We start from the raw sequence: 14013 nt of genomic DNA, 5'->3' as shown, positions 1-14013 counted from the left end.
AATGACCAAATTAAATGAATGCCGAATTAACGAATGAACAAAAAAAACAAGATTAAAATCAAGTTGGAGAAGCATTCCTTTATTAGCTGAAGTATTTTGTAATGGTCGTCTGCGTTTTCGCGCAGATTCGGGCTGACATTACAATTTTTCTTAACTCTTCCAAATGGCCAACAGCATGCAAACTGTCGGAAGTGCTCAGGCAAACGTCCTCTAATATCAAAAGCGCCTCCGAGACTTTCCGCGATGTGCGATGAGGTCGCGGCTGCATCTCCTCGCATCACTCTTTGTCAGAATCGTGGTCTTCCTGGGCACCCGTGACATCATTAATTATTTCTTGATCAGTCAGGAGACCAGTCGTGGTGACACAATCATCAATCGTGATGAGTACTGACGGGTCACAAGAAGAGACGGTGCCGACACGACAACACAAAGGAAAATGGCATCGGAGGCGCAGTGGAGCGAAGAAAGAAGACGCCGATGTTTGGTGACGCTGCGATCCCCCCACTAGTTGATGACGATGGCGATGCCACTCAGGTTTCGATTTCACTCCAGTGGTGCCAGCGCTGCTTTACCATACTTTTGTGTAGCGGCAGCCGTCAGCATTTGTCCGAATTAAGCGGTGCGGAGCCGAATTCTGACGAATTAACGAAGGTTTGGTCCCATAGATGAACATGCACTTTAGCCGGGACCAATAGAGCCGTCCGAATTATCCGAATTAACGGGTGTCGAATTAACGAGCTTTACTGTATCCAAAATTCATTATAAACGTATACAGTCGACGACCGATAATTCGGACTCCACCGGGGAACGTAAATAAGTCCGAATTATTGAATTTCCAAAAAAACGAGTGCATCAGAAAAAAACTTTTCTTGACACTTCAGTGTCCCGGTGGCCGAAAAAAGTTGTGAGTGCGTTGCTGCCCGCACTTCCGCTTACGTGCAACCAAGTCCGCCTGTATCTCCGAGAGTGTGATGTGATCGCTGTACGATGACGAAAGAACAGTGAGGGCTCGAGACAAGGCCCGTCACCGTATTACACTACAGTGAAGGGCCCCCTCATATTTATGATTTTACAGTCGAACTCCGCTACAACGAACTTCGCTTCAACGAAATTTCCAGTACAACGAAAAATTCTCGGTTCCCCTTCAACAGTCCGTAGGAGTCAAATAAATATGCTCGCCACAACGAACACTTTTTCTGCTGCCATTCCGCTTCAACGAAATTTGACGATGCCATTCAGGGCTCAAAAATTTAATTTACCGTGCAATAAACACAATCTCTTTGATGCATTTTAGAACATAAAAATACGAATTCAAAGTCTGGATCGCGTGTTGAAACCACCAGAAACCGCCGCTGTTGACTGAGCATGGGGGCCGCCATTGCTTGATAGCGACGGCGATCAGAGTGCCCTGCTTTCGCAAGTGGCTTGAGTTGCCTCTGAGTCGCAGACAATCCGAAGCCAAAGCTCAGTTGTCGACACTGGGGTGCAATCACGAAACGATAGCTTTTCCGATGCCTTTCCAATACTTTTCGTGCTTTTCGCGCTTTGCTAGTGGTTAGAGCGACGGTACATCCGCCACATCCGTGTTATCAACGCGAGCAGCCCTGGGGTGCAGTCGCGGAATGGTGCCTTTTCCAATGCCAATGCTTGTCGTGCTTTTCGCGCTTGGCCAGTGCGACCGGTGGTTGGAGCAACAATTCGTCCGCGTTATCAACGGGATCAGCCAGCCGCGAGTGGTGGATAAGAATAACATAGAATAAGGCGTAAGTCAACGCTCCGCGATAGCATGCCTGCATGTCGCCGTTGTCGGCGAATAGCTAGTGTAAGCGTGTTGGTGACACTGTGCAGTTCGTGTTGCGCGCCCGTGCTTGTTTGATTCGTTCGCGGAAGCCGTTGTTTCTTCGTGGTTTTCAACGTGGCGTCGCTATGCATATATAAGAATCGCGTCGTAACGCTGCTGGGGACGCAAAGGAAGCAGCAGACACTTTTTGAATATTGGAAATAAAAGTTTCACTGTTCTACTAGCTCAGGTCAGCCATATTTTTTTTCAATTTCACTACAACGAAACGTTCGCTTCAACGAACATTTTTCCGAGCACCGTCAATTTCGTTGTAGCGGGGTTTCACTGTATTACGCTGACGCCCCCCCCCCCCGCCCCCCACTCTTACGATAGTACTGCGCCGAGGGCCCCATCACCGTAGTCACTGCCTTAGCAAATTGATTTACCGCACACATTCGACAAAATGGCGGCGATAGCAGCAATAGCAACGCAGTGCGGGGATACAGGAACTGGAATGTAGGATGTTTGTGATGTCGGTACGATTTCCCACAGTTGACCAGTGCTTCCAAAATCGGCATTTTCAATTACAAATCTCTGAGGCATAAAGTAGCGATCAAAATAAAGCCTCATACGTCACCAATTAGCGTTCGTTTTAATCTCTGAGGTCATACTCTGTATGGTATGGGTGCCGGAGGAGATAATGGCTGACAATTCGGCGTGCGCGACAGTCTCGGACAGGGTCCGGATTATCAAATGTAGATCTCGCAGCTGTTCAAAAATATCGATAGTGTTCACACATTCCTATGGGATCATCGGCGGTGCTGCGCGACAGTCCGAATTACCGAGCGTGTCTAATTATACTTATACACTAATTATACCATGTTTAGAGTACGCCGATCTCATCTGGAGTCCACATCAAAAGCATCTCATTAATAAAATAGAAAGAATACAAAAATTGGCAGTTAGATTTGTATATTCTGACTTCTCGAGGCAATCCAGTTCTGCTGGCTTGCTCGCAAGGGCAAATTTAAAACCTCTTTGGCATCGCAGAATTATCTCGCGACTAAAATTTCTTTACCAATTATATCATGGTCAATTCCGCATATCACGATCTCATTACCTGCTAGACCCGCCTAAACACTCATTGCGACTGAACCATTCCAAGTCAATCCACCAACCTTTCAGTCGTGTTAACGCTCACAAACATTCCCTTTTTCCGTCAGCTATCCATCATTGGAATCAACTAGATAACAATATTGTGTGCTGTAACACTATTCAATCTTTTATGAACATAATACAGTGTGTCGAGTTTGAATTGTGATCTGTTGGCATTGCACTTTCTTGTTATTTCGTTATGTATTTTCTTTCGATGTTTAGTTTGTATTCTTGTATCCACTCTGTATTCTTGTATCCACTTTGTATTCTTGTATCCACTCCTGCATGGGCCGTGAAAAGCCTGCAGTATGTTCAAATAAAAAAAAAAAATTATCGGTGTTCGATTTATCGGTCGGCGACTGTATTTGGAACACTGTATCTATGACAAGACTATTCTTCATTTACTTCATTGTAACTGATAATTCGTTATGTCCGTGTTTGTTGTATCGAGGTTTGAGTGTAGATCTAACAAAGCCCAACTGCACGAAGTTTTTCCGGAAGTAACCTAGTGAAAAAGCGATTATTTCCTCTGAATTTCGACTGACACAATTTTCCTTTGAATGTGAACTCTTAATGCTATCACGTTAAAACATCTGGGTGCCACAGTTGCAGCCCCAGCTTTACCTTAACAAGGCTGCACGCCACCATTGAGGGCCTTCAGCAATGTCACGGTTGCAGCCTGCCCGCTGGCAAAAAGAGTGTTCCACACTTGCCATCGTGGCTACGAGTGTCGCTGACTAACGCTACCAGGTTTACGCATGCAGGAACACCCTGACAAAGTGGACGACTGCCACTGTAGCTCAATTGGTGGAGCATTGGATACGTTATCCCAAGATCGCAGGTTCAGTCCCTGCCAGCCCTTGTGCCTGTCGTCTTTTCATCCACTTTGCTTTCTCAATACAGATACTTTCCTGGGCTTAATCATCTGTTGGCTTTCATTGAGGTTGTGTCTAACAACGAATAAAGAAAAAAAAGAGCACTTTAACCCCTTAAGTGCTTTATTTTTTTGAAAATTTTCCAACCAAAAGTGCCTATTTTTTTTTTTATTGTTGATTTCGAATCTGAGTGTACTAAAAAGTAGCTAGTCGATGTTGAAAAAATATTTCTACAACATACTGAGTCAAATCAAAACACGGAATAAAGCAAGGGGGCCTTTGCAGCTCCTGCACCAAAAGCGAGTTTCCTTTCTCAACTTTTATTGCGATAGCAATTATATGGACAGTCTCGGCTGAATTTTGCTGTCGCCGTCATGCGCCGTATATGTATCAGTATGTACAGTCGACGTCCGATTTCCCGGACCCTCAAGGGACCGCGAAAACGTCCGGAAAATCGGGTTGTCCGGAAAAACGAATGCACGTGAAAACGCACCTTTTTGGTAGGCATTTTTCGCTGACGGAGAGGGTCACGGCCGGAGTACAAGATTCCCATTGCAATTCAGCCAATGCATCGTTTAGGTGGCTCTGAAAAGAGCCGTTTATATAAAAAAACAAAAAAAAACGACGTGGCCGGCGCTACCTCATAGGTCAGCACTTGGGCGCAAAGAAGTCGCTTATTTTCTTTTGCACGGCGTTCCGCTTGCCCGCGATCATGTCTGCCTCAATTTCATTCAACGTCATGTTGCCGTTGTACACCGATGACAGTGTCATCAGTGCTCGCGTCAACTCTGAGCTCGTTGGCTGTGTAGGAGCTGGCTCTTCGTTCTCGGTGTCGGAGTCGTCGGAATCCTCCGTAACTTGACGAATGATTTCATCATCCGTCAACTCCGCACATAGCTCGAGGTCTTCGTCAGCGTCGGCGAAGCCCTCAAAGGTTATCCCGTCTGGAATCGACACGCCGGCAGCGCGCAGATCGTCGAAGGCAACGTCTGCAGATGGCAGTTCGTCACACTTGGGGCGAGACGGCCGCCTCGGCGTCGAGTGTGAAGCCCGCGTGGCGAAAACAGTTCCGCAGAGTCTCTTGTGTAACCGCCTTCCACGATTCCGCTTGCATGCCGACGGCAGACCTGAGGTCAACAGCGTAGCTTTTCCCGCTGTCGGAGCAGAGCACCATGCGGCTGAGCACGCGTGATTTGTAATGATGCTTCAAGTTACCAATCACGCCTTGGTCCATCGGCTGCAGGATTGCTGTGGTGTTCGGCGGCAGAAATTCAATCTGTACAGCCTTTAGGTCCTTGATGTGGCCATGCGCAGCGCAGTTATCCACAAACAGCAGAACTCTTCGATTTTGCTGCTGGAACCTTCTGTCCAGCTTGCGCACGTACGCTTCGAATAGCTGCTGCGTTACCCACGCCTTCTTGTTAGCTTCATAGAGAACAGGCAGAGTTACTGCCTCCTTGAAACATCTTGGATGCTTCGACTTGCCTATTACTAGTAACGGAAGCTTCCCGCTGCCTGACATGTGCTGCCAACGAGGGACAGTGAGCCGCTCCTTGCTGTGCTTGCCGCCGTGGCAGGGGTCACCAGCAAATGCAAGCGTTTTCTCTGGCAGCAGCTTGTAAAACACTGCAGTTTCATCGCAGTTGAAAATATCATTAGGTGGAAACTGCTGAAGCAAGGACTGCGGCTTTCCATCCCGATATTCGGCGACAACGGAATCGTCGACGGCGCCGCTTTCTCCGCACATCTTCTTGAATTTCAAGTCATTGCGGCTCTTGAAATTGCGAAGCCATCCATCGCTTAACTTGAAGTCCTTCACGTTCATCTGAAGCGCGAAAACCTCCGCCTTCTGCTTCAGGATGTCGCCTGACACTGGGATTTTCTTAGCGATCATGGCACTGAGCCACACGAGGAGCGCTTCCTCGAGCTGCGGGTAAACACCGTGACTTGCATTCTTCTTTCCAGCCCCGGTTGATTTGGCAGCCACTTCCAAGATCTTCGCCTTGTTTTTGATGAAGTCCGATACAGTTTGCTTCGAAATTCCGAACTCCCTCCCCACCTCTGCCTGCGACCGACCGCTTTGGACTTGTTTAATGATGGCGGCTTTCTTCTCCATCGTGAGCCTACGAGGGGGCTTTGTGCGCTTCGAAGGCGCGGACGAAGACGAAGGAGCAGTCGGTGCCATCGCTGTAAACGGCGAATCCGCTCGACGAAAAGCGCAGCACGAAACAGCTAGGAACTCGGTGGATGCTGAAGGTCGGGAAACGTGACCACTGAAGATAGCCCGCAGCAGCAAACGATCAACCGCAGACACGACCGCAGAGCTGGCACAGCTGACAAAACAACACGTGAACGAACACAGTGAGGTTTGGCTTGGCTAAGATACGGCTGGCAACGGATTGACACGTGCGGTTTCGAGGTTACGGCAGCCGCGGCGCGGTGCGCCGGTGCTGCTGGCCGCTGCTGGCCACACCTGCGATGCGAGTATGGTGTGTTCGAGAATATGAAAACAACTAAAATGGCGGCGTCGGTGGTGACTTTGGGTCGGCGGTTAGCAGTAAAAAGTCCGGGAAATCGGATGGCAAAGGCTATAAGCGTCCGGAATTTCGGACTTTTTAATACATTGACTCTATGGGGAACTTGCCGGTGCCACAGATGAGTCCGGGAAATCGGGCATGTCCGGAATTTCGGGCGTCCGGGAAATCGGACGTCGACTGTATATATATATAAAAGCCCCAAAGAAAAATAATTCAGAAAAATGCTTCCGAAGCGCGGAATCGAACCAGGGACCTCTTGCTCCGCAGCGAGTGGCGCTAACCACTGCGCCACGAAACGCAGATCCTCCACGTAGCTAACGGCGAGCGTTATATACACACCCTTTACCGCTGAACGGACTCCGAGACGCTAGGCGCTTATAAGCGTTTCTTCATTACCAGTGAGGTGGCGCTACGAGCACGACGGGTGGATTTAAAAGTCGTCGGTGAGCTCGCTCACTTCTTCTTATATTTGCGCAGGGAGAACCTTGCCCTTCCGCTGTCTGCTCGCGCGGTTTTCTCGTGCTGAGGGGAAGAGGGATGTTTCACGCTTTCACCCTTTCACCGTGATGTCCGCGCTCATGTTACGGAGCGTACGAAAGTCACTCGAGCTCAAGGGATGCCGCTAAACGAACAAACAGAACATGAGCGCGAACTATCAAGTGTCACAGCTCGACACTTGAAGCATGCTAGTTTTCCTTCGCTGCTTCGGCCGCCTTTGCAACAGGAGTGCTGTTTAAACTGAGAGTATCCATTGGCGAGCCTCACTTCGTATAGCATTAGTTTCTTGCTATCGCATTCATTGCTTCGCCCTTGCGGCGAAGCTGTGACTTTCTTTTTTCCCGTTTTCTCCTCGCTTCTTAGAGCAAATGAAGCACTTTTGAAGAAACTGCTGAATATATTCCATAAGGTGATCTGGCGATGACAAGTTGAAAGTGTTGTCTGGAATCGCCAAGAATGGAAAGCGAGGAGGCTTCACAGGAGGATTGTCCGCATCACATGGGATCCACTGGCGAGCACTCACGATGTTCGCTTCCGAGCTGTTTTCATCATCACCGGAGGAGATGCTCAATTCACCGCCATCGCTGTCTTCACTTCCGGACACAAGATAAACATCTGTATCCGAATCATCATCACTCGAAGAAGATGACGAAATTGAAAAGCTTCTTTTTCGTGTTGACGAGCCAGCTATGCATGGGTGGCCGCCACCGCAAGCCATCTTTTTCATACAATAACCGCACTCTTTCCGCAGGAGACAAATAAATTGTCAAGTAAATGATTCCATCTGGTGGATTACATGTAATCTAAGCTGTAGAAGAGCGCCTCTTGTCCTGAACGCTAGAGGGGAGTACCTATTCCGCTAGGACGAGCTTCGCTTCTTATGTTCATGAGCTTAGCGAACTTACGTGTAAAAATGAGGTGATGGTAGTTGAAGCTTGGAGTTCAGGTGAGGTTAGGTCCTAGAGATCGGCTTATACTTAAAGGGACACTAAAGGCAAATAACAATTTATGTCAGAATGGAAGCTCAATGTGTGACAAAGTCTAAAACGGCAACATTATCAACAGCAGTGCCCTACTTACCAAGAAATTAAGCTAAACGTATCGCACAATGAGCGACACGAGTGGGACATTTTGGAAGTGATCGCGATGACGTGAGAGCGTTCGACTACAATTATTCGCTCATAATCAAACTAGCTGCAATAAAAAAAGAACCTTCCGTGCATCAGGAGACGTAATAAAATGCTGCTTGTTCGTTTCTGTTTGATTAATGGAAAAAGAACCTCTTTGGCGTTGCCATGGAGAACGGCGTGTGTGGTTCAAAGGTTCCGTTTTCGCCGAACTACGCTTCGCCCGGCACCCTGCTTCGCTCACGCAGTCGCGCCTCAGTGCTAGTTTCGGTATCGCGTACTGCCGCGTAGTGTTTTGCACGCTCGTGAAAGTCCGCTCTGACAGAAGTTCGACAAAATGCCGCATGCATGTGATGTGCCGGATGCCCGAATGGCGCACGCCACTGCGCAGAGTAAAGGCGAGCAACATTGGCGCGGTAGCAGTGACGTGAGAAACAGCGCTTTCAGGCGGGGCCGATTTGAAGTACGCTAACACGATGCGGACTACTTAAAACGTGATTTTATTTCAAAATAAGCACTTCCTTGGCACAAAAGTAGCACTACGAGGGTTTCTGGACCGTTACTTCAACAATCAACGTCGACTCAATACTTGCCTTTAGTGTCCCTTTAAGCAACACATGGACTTCACCTAGAGAAAGTGTCGTCGAAGCTTTGTGCAATAGGCTGCAGCAGTAGAAGTGTTTTTATAAACTGCAAACACAAGAAATCTAGGGCCTTATTGTACTGCTATTGTGGCAAACTCCTGCGGTGCAGATGGTCTCTGATGATATAAATATAGTGCAGGTTCTAAGGCTTGCACAGTGTCACAAGAGCAAGTGAACAACCACCTGTGCCTACGTAATCCCGTGCTTCCCCTCCCTGAGCTAAGGAACAACATTCCATACTGCTGCGTTGGCACAAGTGGCTCCATCGTAGCCTTGATATCTTGCAAAGGTAAGTGAAAGCTCAATATCAGAGGTTCAGTGCATGAAGAACAACTGTCTCGAAGCTAGCGGCAGCTCCTGTCCCCCTATAAAACTGCAGGCGGCAGAGTTTTGTGACCAGAAAAAGCACCAGTGTGTCATGCACACATGAGATGAATAAGACATAAGAACTTCGCAAAGCCCTTTTTTTGTTTCCATCTACATACAGAGGCGACGGATGCCAGATGTGCTTTCACTGTGCGCATGATCACAAGAATATATTTAATAGCTGCATCATGAAATAGCTCAGGCAGTGATCACATTTCGAGAAACAGATCATGACTCTTTAAGGGGGGAGGTGGGGATCGAAGCTGAAATTCTTTATTTTTGTAGTAGAATAATGAAATTTGGCATGCTTATTGGGAAGTGCACTGAATGAATATTTACAAAGTTTCATTAACATATCTCCAGCAGTTTTGACATTATATATTTTTACTTGCATCATTGTTGTACCAAACTTGCAGAAAGCCTGGTGCGACAACAAAACATGGTAAAAGCCCAAAGTTGCCCTTATATTTTAGCCATAAGAATGGTTCATTGCTATGGCATTCTCCAAATATTTTTATTACCCCGATTTTCTTTTACACGGAACATTACATCCATGTTTGCATAATGCCACTCGTTATCGCCATGTCAAATTAGCTAAAGAGTAAAAAAACGAGAGAGTAATTAAAAAATACAGGAATGTCATAGCATAGAGAATTGACAAGGGAATATAATGCAACAGACCTCATGAAATCCATCAAGCCATAGTCGTGCTACGCTTTCTGCAAGCGGGACAGTCGGGTTAAAACACACTTCCGAGAACACGGCCCCAAAGTTGCACAGCCACTACATGTAAATCAAAATGCCCTGGGGCTGTAATATTTAGTGTCTTTGCTTGCAGGGGTTTTCTTATGTACTTGACCTTTCATTTTTTCTGCACTATGTGCTTTGCTTTTCTTTATTGGTTATTTTCGTCAGCTCTTTGAAGGGTGAGCCTATCAGGTTTAATGCCCCGACTTGCACATTACAAGTCTGTGGCATGCAAATTTAGGTGTGCTGAGGCAGTTATGGCCAAGACATTGGTGGCACAGGAATTTCTGAGTAGTACTTAATGAAGCGAGTTTGGCAGATAAAAATTGTCCACTCCTTTACACAAGTTAATTTTGCCACCCCCGCCTTGATACGCTTCATCATTCACCCGGTTGTGGTAATGGTAGTCGGCGAGGCTTCATTATTTTCAGTACATTTACAAAAGCTTGCTGCGATACCATGCACGGCTTGAAGCGCGCCTAAATGACATCACCGAGTGCTATTTTCACCGCGAAGTGCTCGGCTGCGGGGTTCGGGAAGTCGGTGCCGATATGCTGGGTGGCGGCATTTGGTGGCGATACACAAGCGCCGCAGCGATTGAACATCGGCGTGCAATATGCTTGGCCTCGTATTTTGGGGCGCTGACATGCCCAAATTGTCGTGGTGCTTCGTAGCGATCGCTGTGCGACGAACTTGGGGAGATCGAGCAGCCATGGCCGTGGGGTCTCCGGCACTGCCGATGCGTCTAATGCCAATCAGCGATTCCAGCTGCCAGCGGGCAATATCATAGTTGCTTGTCACAAAGTGCATTGCGGATTGTTCGCTTTCGCACGTCTGCTAGCACGATGTTCTTCCCCGCAAAGTTCGAATTCGTCAGCGCCGTGAACGTAGTTAGGAAGAGCCAAGACTCCGAGCAGTTAAGCACGGTCCGCGTGTGCGCTGCCGCGGTGCCCGATGTTCGAAGTTAGTCGCGTTCGATCGCGCGACAAAAAGTCGTCCCGCGGTGGTCTTCGTCACGAGGTCCAAGATGCCGTCGAGCAGAACTTCTAACCGTGGGTTCCCTGAGTGAACGCATACAGGTCCGAGAGGTGCTTCTACGATGTTCGCGACGAGCGCGTCGGCTATCGCAGTCTGATGCACGGTCGGTCTGATGACCTGAGCTTCCGGGTGCAGCTGCTAACGCATAATTATCGTTGACCAGTAAACACAAAATGAGTGTGAACGCTTCAGTAATTAGCGTGATTTTCGACAGCCGTGACCTCACAACGCGGAAGCCGCAGACGACGCACACCGGGAGCGGTTATCAAACCAATGGCGAGGCGCGCTGGAGCATCATGGCGGCCGCGGCTGCCAATCGGGGGCCTCGAAACGACCTTTAAACGTTTGCTTTTTGTGTGCTTGTTTTAAATGGAGGAGCCAGCTGAGGCGAGGAATTTGAAGGACGGAGAAATGCTCTTTCAGACGAGCCCTATATGGTGGTGCTTGGTCGTGCCGTTCGGAGCTCTAATTTTCAGGGGCGAAGCTTCTTTGGGTGTGGGTCTGTCCCTCCTCTGCAGTATGTAGTAGTAGTAGGTAGCCACTTCTAGTTCTTGGAGTGTTCACTAGATGGTGATGTCGTAGCCACCTCTAGTTCTCAGAAAGATCCCTAGATGGCGCGGAGGCGCTGCTGCGCTGCGTGCAGATGCGTGCTCTAGCCCTCCCCTCTCTCGCCTCGCGACGCTCTGCGCTCGCTGCTGCGTGCAGATGCGTGCTCTAGTCCCCCCCCCTCTCTCTCTCGCCTTGCGAGGCCGACGCAGGCAGCGTCTGCCTAGCGAGGTTTTGATTGAAAAATCGACTGCTCGCGCTGCACAACCGTTACACTGACCACCCCGTATATATAGGCACTAGATTTTGGCCTCCAAGGTAGTGCCTGTGTGAAATTTCTCCCGTGCGTGATTAAACAATAAAAATTCACCACGTACGTGTAAAATAAAAGTGAGCTGCAAGTCGCCATGACTCTCATCGACCCTTTAGTATAAACGCGCCCGATCTCACGTCGTCGATGATTTGTACTGGGCAGAATTCACGGGAAGATTCACATATGGCGCGTGTCATTGGTGGAAGGCAATCGGTTGTGTTGGCTGGCTACGTACGCTAGGGGGACCGTTGTAATGAAGGGACCACATAACCAACAGTACAATAAAAGTTTGATGTATCATATATACACGGTGTTTCTCACGTGTTTACTTGATCATATACTGGGCGAATTACTCGGATTTTCACAGTTTACCGATGATTCCCTCCGGAGCTTCGCCCACTCATCATCATTCACCCGTGGATATGCTGTGGATTTTTTGAAAAACGCATTTTTTTTTTGCGATTTCCGCGATAATTTTCGACACCTCAGCGGGCGCAACAATTTTTAATAGCACTTATACGTGGTTTTCAGCGAAGATAATTTGAAATTAGTAGAAAAAGGGCTACGAAACTGAAAATGTGATTTTCAGAAAATCGATTTTCTTGCCATTTTTCGCGACTGGTCCCCGCGTCCCCCTTTAAATAAAAGGTGATGCTTTGAGAGGTCATCACTATTGCTGACAAAAGAGAGAAGGACACCTGCGGATGTCACTCATCCTGTCAACCAGCTCGTAGCAGCGGCTGGTGGAGAGTAGCACTTGGAAGCCAGAAGGTCCAGGGTGCGCCTGTTCTGGGCTTGGATCTCAGCATCAGCTGTCCGAACACCTGCACTGCCTGTACACATAGAACACGAACATGCGTGTATTACATACAGACAACTAGAACAAAGTTAGCAACACTACTCGCGAACGATTGCACTTTTTTCTTGAAAAATTGATGCCAATTCGGGGGGCTCCATCGTGCAGTGCAAGGCTTTCTGGAGAAGAGTTCTGGAGTGCAGATAAGTGGCAGGTCAAAATTCTGACTGCTGTGCATGACTCGCTACAGGGGAAGCACGGCACCATGTGCAAAAATAGAAAAATTGCAAGAAAACTCAAGCTCTCGTTTTAGCATACCCAATTCCTGTGTATATTGCCTTCATCTATGCTATGTACAGTGATGTGATTGGCTGAAGCATTTTAGCAAGAAAAAAGGCTTTGAAACTGGAGGTTGAGCAGGGAAAACGAGAAACTATAGGCTGAAAACGAGTAGAGAAAGTAGAATTTTTGATCACAACGAAACAGCCAAATAAAGTGAAACTAGGCAGCATTTCATGACATTCTATGCACGTACAGCTTGTACTATAGCGTAACCGCTTAGAGTGCAGGACCGGCTATAATGCAGTCTTTTTCTACTCCTGCTTATCTCCCATAGAACTCCATGTATACGCATACCGCTTATTGTGCAGCCCCCGAGATGCAAGACTGGTTATAATGCAGCTCAGATAAGCAAGGTAGCGAGTGTGCACCTCACGGAGGTACACCGGCCGAGCAGAGAGCGACAAAGGCGTTACCAAGGAGCAGGGATGCGGAGCGAGGGAAGATAAAAAGCAGAGTGCAGATATCGCGCGTGCGACCTAAATTGCACCATCAGTGAAGGCGGTGTGAAGGCAAAGTGAAGGCTTTGCGGTGGCTGGGCTTTCGCCTTTGCCACCAGCAGGTGGACTTGCAAGCTTAATAGTCTTATGCAGGATAGTTATCGTAGCTGTTCTCCTGACCGCAAACCCAAACTTCGTTTTGCCTTGCCTGTTACTGGACGGCTGCCGATGGGTGAAACTGCGACTATGAAAATTTGGTTGGCCCCTCTCTTACTCTCCCGAAAAAGCAAGCGCTGCTCGCTCTCGAAGGCTGCATGCTAGATATCAGAGGAGCGTCCCGTCCGATATCACGCATAATAAAGCCCCTACGAACCGGACAGAGTTAGTTCTGCCGAGATTGCAAGTTGTAACGTTGCACTGAGCTCGTACGTCGAGCCGTGCCTTCGGATGCCACTGCCTGCGGCCCGGGAAGCGTTTTCCTCGGGCCACTCATTCCCTCGTCATAGTAGGGCTTGAGGTCACAGACATGGCACCGGTCCGCTGATCGGTCTTAGCGTGAAAGTTCCGTCAGCTTGTACATGAGAAAAAGACAGTCTGTCCTACCCGTTACGGTCCTATCTACTTCGGTGCCAGAGAAGCTGAGAATTTCTTACTGGCATCGCTTAGGACATGATGCGCTTCAACACCAGTCGCCCACTTTGTACTTAACGTCCCGATGAGAGCGGTCAATACTGCGCTTTCCTGCTCCGCACGAGCCAGTTCTCAGGGCCGTTTTCTTTTGCACAAAAGCCCCTTCGTCACCTTTGGCGCAA

General features: G+C 48.3%; 1 protein-coding gene across 3 annotated transcripts in view; it reads left to right on the top strand.

Annotated features, from left to right (window-relative positions):
• The window catches only part of LOC119394569 (amphiphysin), a 669247-nt gene that overhangs the window by 208912 nt on the left and 446322 nt on the right, over positions 1 to 14013 (top strand). The window lies entirely within an intron of this gene.

The sequence above is a fragment of the Rhipicephalus sanguineus genome, chromosome 5 (assembly GCF_013339695.2).
Source record: "Rhipicephalus sanguineus isolate Rsan-2018 chromosome 5, BIME_Rsan_1.4, whole genome shotgun sequence".
NCBI classification, from domain to species: domain Eukaryota; kingdom Metazoa; phylum Arthropoda; class Arachnida; order Ixodida; family Ixodidae; genus Rhipicephalus; species Rhipicephalus sanguineus.
The sequence above is the reverse complement of the archived record's forward strand: the minus strand, read 5'-3'. Positions and strand labels throughout refer to the sequence as shown.